Source organism: Saccoglossus kowalevskii, chromosome 11 (genome assembly GCF_978046115.1).
Source record: "Saccoglossus kowalevskii chromosome 11, keSacKowa6.1, whole genome shotgun sequence".
Classification (NCBI taxonomy): domain Eukaryota; kingdom Metazoa; phylum Hemichordata; class Enteropneusta; family Harrimaniidae; genus Saccoglossus; species Saccoglossus kowalevskii.
The window spans coordinates 32,569,464-32,579,112 of record NC_140651.1 but is presented as its reverse complement, the minus strand read 5'-3'; positions in this window follow the sequence as shown (position 1 = coordinate 32,579,112).

The following is a 9,649-nucleotide window of genomic DNA, read 5'->3' as shown; positions in this document are numbered from 1 at the left end:
GTGAAATGGTTAGCACTCTGGACTTTGCATTCAGCGATCCGAGTTCAAATCTCGGTAGGAACTTCGTTTATTTTGGTATGATATATCGCCGAGATAAACATCGATATATACAATATTGCGGCGCAGGAGGAATGCGACGTGCCCTCACGCCAATCTGTAATAAATCCTTCCTTAAAATCATCATCTGATGGCAGTTCCTAAAACAATAATACCATTCATGATATCAATGCGTGAGAAGGTGTCAATGTCTGAGAGAAGCACAGGTATTCGAAATGCATCGGTCATCTCAGTTGAATGGATTTTTATCTTCCTGAGTAATGTTTTTTTTTCACCATAGAAATGTATATTGGAAGGAAGTATTACAAGTCCTATCGTGTAATGGTTAGCACTCTGGACTTTGCATTCAGCGATCCGTGTTCAAATCTCGGTAGGAACTTCGTTTATTTTGGTATGATATATCGCCGAGATAAACATCGATATATACAATCTTGCGGCGCAGGAGGAATGCGACGTGCCCTCACGCCAATCTGTAATAAATCCTTTCTTAAAATCATCATCTGATGGCAGTTGCTAAAACAATAATACCATTCATGATATCAATGCGTGAGAAGGTGTCAATGTCTGAGAGAAGCACAGGTATTCGAAATGCATCGGTCATCTCAGTTGAATGGATTTTTATCTTTCTGAGTAATATTTGTTTTCACCATAGAAATGTATATTGGAAGCAAGTATTACAGGCCCTATGGTGTAATGGTTAGCACTCTGGACTTTGAATCCAGCGTTCAAATCTCGGTAGGACCTTCGTTAAATTCGGTATGAAACACCGCCAAGTTAAACATCGATATATACAAACTTACGGCGCAGGAGGAATGCGACGTGCCCTCACGTTAATCTGTAATAAATCCTTCCTTAAAATCATCATCTGCAGGGCAGTTGCTAAAACAATAATACCATTCATGATATCAATGCGTGAAAAGGTGTCAATGTCTGAGTGACGCACAGGTATTCGAAAGTCATAGGTCATTTCAGTTGAAAGCATTTTTATCTTTCTGAGTAATATTTGTTTTCACCATAGAAATGTATATTGGAAGCAAGTATTACAGGCCCTATGGTGTAATGGTTAGCACTCTGGACTTTGAATCCAGCGTTCAAATCTCGGTAGGACCTTCGTTAAATTCGGTATGAAACACCGCCAAGTTAAACATCGATATATACAAACTTACGGCGCAGGAGGAATGCGACGTGCCCTCACGTTAATCTGTAATAAATCCTTCCTTAAAATCATCATCTGCAGGGCAGTTGCTAAAACAATAATACCATTCATGATATCAATGCGTGAAAAGGTGTCAATGTCTGAGTGACGCACAGGTATTCGAATTGCATCGGTCATCTCAGTTGAAAGGATTTTTATCTTTCTGAGTAATGTTTGTTTTCACCATAGAAATGTATATTGGAAGGAAGTGTTACAGGCTCTATGATGTAATGGTTAGCACTCTGGACTTTGAATCCAGCGATCCGAATTCAAATCTCGGTAGGACCTTCGTTTATTTTGGTATGATATATCGCCGAGATAAACATCGATAGATACAAACTTGCAGCGCAGGAGGAATGCTACGTGCCCTCACGCCAATCTGTAATAAATCCTTCCTTAAAATCATCATCTGATGGCAGTTGCTAAAACAATAATACCATTCATGATATCAATGCGTGAGAAGGTGTCAATGTCTGAATGACGCACAGGTATTCGAAATTCATCGGTCATTTCAGTGGAAAGGATTTATATCTTTCTGAGTAATGTTTGTTTTCATCATAGAAATGTATATTAGAAAGCAGTATTACAGGCCCTATGGTGTAATGGTTAGCACTCTGGACTCTGAATCCAGCGATCCGAGTTCAAATATCGGTATTTCCTTCGTTTATTTAGGTATGATATATCGCCGAGATAAACATCGATATATACAATCTTGCGGCGCAGGAGGAATGCGACGTGCCCTCACGCCAATCTGTAATAATTCCTTCCTTAAAATCATCATCTGATGGCAGTTCCTAAATCAATAATACCATTCCTGATATCAATGCGTGAGAAGGTGTCAATGTCTGAGTGACGCACAGGTATTCGAATTGCATAGGTCATTTCAGTTGAATGGATTTTTATCTTTCTGAGTAATGTTTGTTTTCACCATAGAAATGTATATTGGAAGCAAGTATTACAGGCCCTATGGTGTAATGGTTAGCACTCTGGAATTTGAATCCAGCGTTCAAATTTCGGTAGGACCTTCGTTAAATTCGGTATGAAACACCGCCAAGTTAAACATCGATATATGCAAACTTGCGGCGCAGGAGGAATGCGACGTGCCCTCACGCCAATCTGTAATAAATCCTTTCTTAAAATCATCATCTGCAGGGCAGTTGCTAAAACAATAATACCATTCATGATATCAATGCGTGAGAAGGTGTCAATGTCTGAGAGAAGCACAGGTATTCGAAATGCATCGGTCATCTCAGTTGAATGGATTTTTATCTTCCTGAGTAATGTTTTTCTTTCACCATAGAAATGTACATTAGAATGCAGTATTACAGGCCATATGGTGTAATGGTTAGCACTCTGGACTCTGAATCCAGCGATCCGAGTTCAAATGTCGGTAGGACCTTCGTTTATTTTGGTATGATATATCGACGAGATAAACATCGATATATACAAACTTGCTGCGCAGGAGGAATGCGAAGTGCCCTCACGCCAATCTGTAATAAATCCTTCCTTAAAATCATCATCTGATGGCAGTTGCTAAAACAATAATACCATTCATGATATCAATGCGTGAGAAGGTGTCAATGTCTGAATGACGCACAGGTATTCGAAATTCATCGGTCATTTCAGTTGAAAGGATTTTTATCTTTCTGAGTAATATTTGTTTTCACCATAGAAATGTATATTGGAAGCAAGTATTACAGGCCCTATGGTGTAATGGTTAGCACTCTGGACTTTGAATCCAGCGTTCAAATCTCGGTAGGACCTTCGTTAAATTCGGTATGAAACACCGCCAAGTTAAACATCGATATATACAAACTTGCGGCGCAGGAGGAATGCGACGTGCCCTCACGCCAATCTGTAATAAATCCTTCCTTAAAATCATCATCTGCAGGGCAGTTGCTAAAACAATAATACCATTCATGATATCAATGCGTGAAAAGGTGTCAATGTCTGAGTGACGCACAGGTATTCGAATTGCATCGGTCATCTCAGTTGAAAGGATTTTTATCTTTCTGAGTAATGTTTGTTTTCACCATAGAAATGTATATTGGAAGGAAGTGTTACAGGCTCTATGATGTAATGGTTAGCACTCTGGACTTTGAATCCAGCGATCCGAGTTCAAATCTTGGTAGGTCCTTTGTTTATTTTGGTATGATATATCGCCGAGATAAACATCGATATATACAATCTTGCGGCGCAGGAGGAATGCGACGTGCCCTCTCGCCAATCTGTAATAAATCCTTCCTTAAAATCATCATCTGATGGCAGTTCCTAAAACAATAATACCATTCATGATATCAATGCGTGAGAAGGTGTCAATGTCTGAGTGAAGCACAGGTATTCGAAATGCATCGGTCATCTCAGTTGAAAGGATTTTTATCTTCCTGAGTAATGTTTTTTTTTCACCATAGAAATGTACATTAGAATGCAGTACTACAGGCCCTATGGTGTGATGGTTAGCACTCTGGACTTTGAATCCAGCGATCCGAATTCAAATCTCGGTAGGACCTTCGTTTATTTTGGTATGATATATCGCCGAGATAAACATCGATAGATACAAACTTGCAGCGCAGGAGGAATGCTACGTGCCCTCACGCCAATCTGTAATAAATCCTTCCTTAAAATCATCATCTGATGGCAGTTGCTAATACAATAATACCATTCATGATATCAATGCGTGAGAAGGTGTCAATGTCTGAATGACGCACAGGTATTCGAAATTCATCGGTCATTTCAGTGGAAAGGATTTATATCTTTCTGAGTAATGTTTGTTTTCATCATAGAAATGTATATTAGAAAGCAGTATTACAGGCCCTATGGTGTAATGGTTAGCACTCTGGACTCTGAATCCAGCGATCCGAGTTCAAATATCGGTATTTCCTTCGTTTATTTAGGTATGATATATCGCCGAGATAAACATCGATATATACAATCTTGCGGCGCAGGAGGAATGCGACGTGCCCTCACGCCAATCTGTAAAAATTCCTTCCTTAAAATCATCATCTGATGGCAGTTCCTAAAACAATAATACCATTCATGATATCAATGCGTGAGAAGGTGTCAATGTCTGAGTGACGCACAGGTATTCGAATTGCATAGGTCATTTCAGTTGAAAGGATTTTTATCTTTCTGAGTAATGTTTGTTTTCACCATAGAAATGTATATTGGAAGCAAGTATTACAGGCCCTGTGGTGTAATGGTTAGCACTCTGGACTTTGAATCCAGCGTTCAAATCTCGGTAGGACCTTCGTTAAATTTGGTATGAAACACCGCCAAGTTAAACATCGATATATACAAACTTGCGGCGCAGGAGGAATGCGACGTGCCCTCACGCCAATCTGTAATAAATCCTTCCTTAAAATCATCATCTGAGGGCAGTTGCTAAAACAATGATACCATTCATGATATCAATGCGTGGGAAGGTGTCAATGTCTGAGTGACGCAAAGGTATTCGAATTGCATCGGTCATCTCAGTTGAAAGGATTTTTATCTTTCTGAGTAGTGTTTGTTTTCACCATAGAAATGTATATTGGAAGGAAGTATTACAAGTCCTATCGTGTAATGGTTAGCACACTGGACTCTGAATCCAGCGATCCGAGTTCAAATGTCGGTAGGACCTTCGTTTATTTTGGTATGATAGATCGCCGAGATAAACATCGATATATACAAACTTGCGGCGCAGGAAGAATGCGACGTGCCCTCTCGCCAATCTGTAATAAATCCTTCCTTAAAATCATCATCTGATGGCAGTTCCTAAAACAATAATACCATTCATGATATCAATGCGTGAGAAGGTGTCAATGTCTGAGTGACGCACAGGTATTCGAATTGCATAGGTCATTTCAGTTGAAAGGATTTTTATCTTTCTGAGTAATGTTTGTTTTCACCATAGAAATGTATATTGGAAGGAAGTATTACAGGCCCTATGGTGTAATGGTTAGCACTCTGGACTTTGCATTCAGCGATCCGAGTTCAAATCTCGTTTGGAACTTCGTTTATTTTGGTATGATATATCGCCGAGATAAACATCGATATATACAATCTTGCGGCGCAGGAGGAATGCGACGTGCCCTCACGCCAATCTGTAATAAATCCTTCCTTAAAATCATCATCTGATGGCAGTTCCTAAAACAATAATACCATTCATGATATCAATGCGTGAGAAGGTGTCAATGTCTGAGAGAAGCACAGGTATTCGAAATGCATCGGTCATCTCAGTTGAATGGATTTTTATCTTCCTGAGTAATGTTTTTTTTTTCACCATAGAAATGTACATTAGAATGCAGTATTACAGGCCATATGGTGTAATGGTTAGCACTCTGGACTCTGAAGCCAGCGATCCGAGTTCAAATGTCGGTAGGACCTTCGTTTATTTTGGTATGATATATCGCCGAGATAAACATCGATATATACAAACTTGTTGCGCAGGAGGAATGCGACGTGCCCTCACGCCAATCTGTAATAAATCCTTCCTTAAAATCATCATCTGATGGCAGTTGCTAAAACAATAATACCATTCATGATATCAATGCGTGAGAAGGTGTCAATGTCTGAATGACGCACAGGTATTCGAAATTCATCGGTCATTTCAGTTGAAAGGATTTTTATCTTTCTGAGTAATATTTGTTTTCACCATAGAAATGTATATTGGAAGCAAGTATTACAGGCCCTATGGTGTAATGCTTAGCACTCTGGACTCTGAATCCAGCGATCCGAGTTGAAATCTCGGTAGGACCTTCGTTTATTTTGGTATGATATATCGCCGAGATAAACATCGATATATACAAACTTGCGGCGCAGGAAGAATGCGACGTGCCCTCTCGCCAATTTGTAATAAATCCTTCCTTAAAATCATCATCTGATGGCAGTTCCTAAAACAATAATACCATTCATTATATCAATGCGTGAGAAGGTGTCAATATCTGAGTGACGCACAGGTATTCGAATTGCATAGGTCATTTCAGTTGAAAGGATTTTTATCTTTCTGAGTAATGTTTGTTTTCACCATAGAAATGTATATTGGAAGCAAGTATTACAGGCCCTATGGTGTAATGCTTAGCACTCTGGACTTTTAATCCAGCGTTCAAATCTCGGTAGGACCTTCGTTAAATTCGGTATGAAACACCGCCATGTTAAACATCGATATATACAAACCTGCGGCGCAGGAGGAATGCGACGTGCCCTCACGCCAATCTGTAATAAATCCTTCCTTAAAATCATCATCTGCAGGGCAGTTGCTAAAACAATAATACCATTCATGATATCAATGCGTGAGAAGGTGTCAATGTCTGAGTGACGCACAGGTATTCGAATTGCATCGGTCATCTCAGTTGAAAGGATTTTTATCTTTCTGAGTAATGTTTGTTTTCACCATAGAAATGTATATTGGAAGGAAGTGTTACAGGCTCTTTGATGTAATGGTTAGCACTCTGGACTTTGAATCCAGCGATCCGAATTCAAATCCCGGTAGGACCTTCGTTTATTTTGGTATGATATATCGCCGAGATAAACATCGATATATACAAACTTGCGGCGCAGGAAGAATGCGACGTGCCCTCTCGCCAATCTGTAATAAATCCTTCCTTAAAATCATCATCTGATGGCAGTTCCTAAAACAACAATACCATTCATGATATCAATGCGTGAGAAGGTGTCAATGTCTGAGAGAAGCACAGGTATTCGAAATGCATCGGTCATCTCAGTTGAATGGATTTTTATCTTCCTGAGTAATGTTTTTTTTTTCACCATAGAAATGAACATTAGAATGCAGTATTACAGGCCATATGGTGTAATGGTTAGCACTCTGGACTCTGAATCCAGCGATCCGAGTTCAAATGTCGGTAGGACCTTTGTTTATTTTGGTATGATATATCGCCGAGATAAACATCGATATATACAAACTTGCTGCGCAGGAGGAATGCGACGTGCCCTCACGCCAATCAGTAATAAATCCTTCCTTAAAATCATCATCTGATGGCAGTTGCTAAAACAATAATACCATTCATGATATCAATGCGTGAGAAGGTGTCAATGTCTGAATGACGCACAGGTATTCGAAATTCATCGGTCATTTCAGTTGAAAGGATTTTTATCTTTCTGAGTATTATTTGTTTTCACCATAGAAATGTATATTGGAAGCAAGTATTACAGGCCATATGGTGTAACGGTTAGCACTCTGGACTTTGAATCCAGCGTTCAAATCTCGGTAGGACCTTCGTTAAATTCGGTATGAAACACCGCCAAGTTAAACATCGATATATACAAACATGCGGCGCAGGAGGAATGCGACGTGCCCTCACGCCAATCTGTAATAAATCCTTCCTTAAAATCATCATCTGATGGCAGTTGCTAAAACAATAATACCATTCATGATATCAATGCGTGAGAAGGTGTCAATGTCTGAATGACGCACAGGTATTCGAAATTCATCGGTCATCTCAGTTGAAAGGATTTTTATCTTCCTGAGTAATGTTTTTTTTCACCATAGAAATGTACATTAGAATGCAGTACTACAGGCCCTATGGTGTGATGGTTAGCACTCTGGACTTTGAATCCAGCGATCCGAATTCAAATCTCGGTAGGACCTTCGTTTATTTTGGTATGATATATCGCCGAGATAAACATCGATATATACAAACTTGCGGCGCAGGAGGAATGCAACGTGCCCTCTCGCCAATCTGTAATAAATCCTTCCTTAAAATCATCATCTGATGGCAGTTCCTAAAACAATAATACCATTCATGATATCAATGCGTGAGAAGGTGTCAATGTCTGAGTGACGCACAGGTATTCGAATTGCATAGGTCATTCCAGTTGAAAGGATTTTTATCTTTCTGAGTAATGTTTGTTTTCACCATAGAAATGTATATTGGAAGCAAGTATTACAGGCCCTATGGTGTAATGGTTAGCACTCTGGACTTTGAATCCAGCGTTCAAATCTCGGTAGGACCTTCGTTAAATTTGGTATGAAACACCGCAAAGTTAAACATCGATATATACAAACTTGCGGCGCAGGAGGAATGCGACGTGCCCTCACGCCAATCTGTAATAAATCCTTCCTTAAAATCATCATCTGAGGGCAGTTGCTAAAACAATAATACCATTCATGATATCAATGCGTGGGAAGGTGTCAATGTCTGAGTGACGCAAAGGTATTCGAATTGCATCGGTCATCTCAGTTGAAAGGATTTTTATCTTTCTGTGTAGTGTTGTTTTCACCATAGAAATGTATATTGGAAGCAAGTATTACAAGTCCTATCGTGTAATGGTTAGCACTCTGGACTCTGAATCCAGCGATCCGAGTTGAAATCTCGGTAGGGCCTTCGTTTATTTTGGTATGATATATATCGCCGAGATAAACATCGATATATACAAACTTGCTGCGCAGGAGGAATGCGACGTGCCCTCACGCCAATCTGTAATAAATCCTTCATTAAAATCATCATCTGATGGCAGTTGCTAAAACAATAATACCATTCATGATATCAATGCGTGAGAAGGTGTCAATGTCTGAATGACGCACAGGTATTCGAAATTCATCGGTCATTTCAGTTGAAAGGATTTTTATCTTTCTGAGTAATATTTGTTTTCACCATAGAAATGTATATTGGAAGCAAGTATTACAGGCCCTATGGTGTAATGGTTAGCACTCTGGACTTTCAATCCATCGTTCAAATCTCGGTAGGACCTTCGTTAAATTCGGTAAGAAACACCGCCAAGTTAAACATCGATATATACAAACTTGCAGCGCAGGAGGAATGCTACGTACCCTCACGCCAATCTGTAATAAATCCTTCCTTAAAATCATCATCTGATAGCAGTTGCTAAAACAATAATACCATTCATGATATCAATGGGTGAGAAGGTGTCAATGTCTGAATGACGCACAGGTATTCGAAATTCATCGTCATTTCAGTGGAAAGGATTTATATCTTTCTGAGTAATGTTTATTTTCACCATAGAAATGTATATTGGAAGGAAGTGTTACAGGCTCTATGATGTAATGGTTAGCACTCTGGACTTTGAATCCAGCGATCCGAGTACAAATCTCGGTAGTTCCTTCGTTTATTTAGGTATGATATATCGCCGAGATAAACATCGATATATACAATCTTGCGGCGCAGGAGCAATGCGACGTGCCCTCACGCCAATCTGTAATAAATCCTTCCTTAAAATCATCATCTGATGGCAGTACCTAAAACAATAATACCATTCATGATATCAATGCGTGAGAAGGTGTCAATGTCTGAGAGAAGCACAGGTATTCGAAATGCATCGGTCATCTCAGTTGAAAGGATTTTTATCTTCCTGAGTAATGTTTTTTTTCACCATAGAAATGTACATTAGAATGCAGTACTACAGGCACTATGGTGTGATGGTTAGCACTCTGGACTTTGA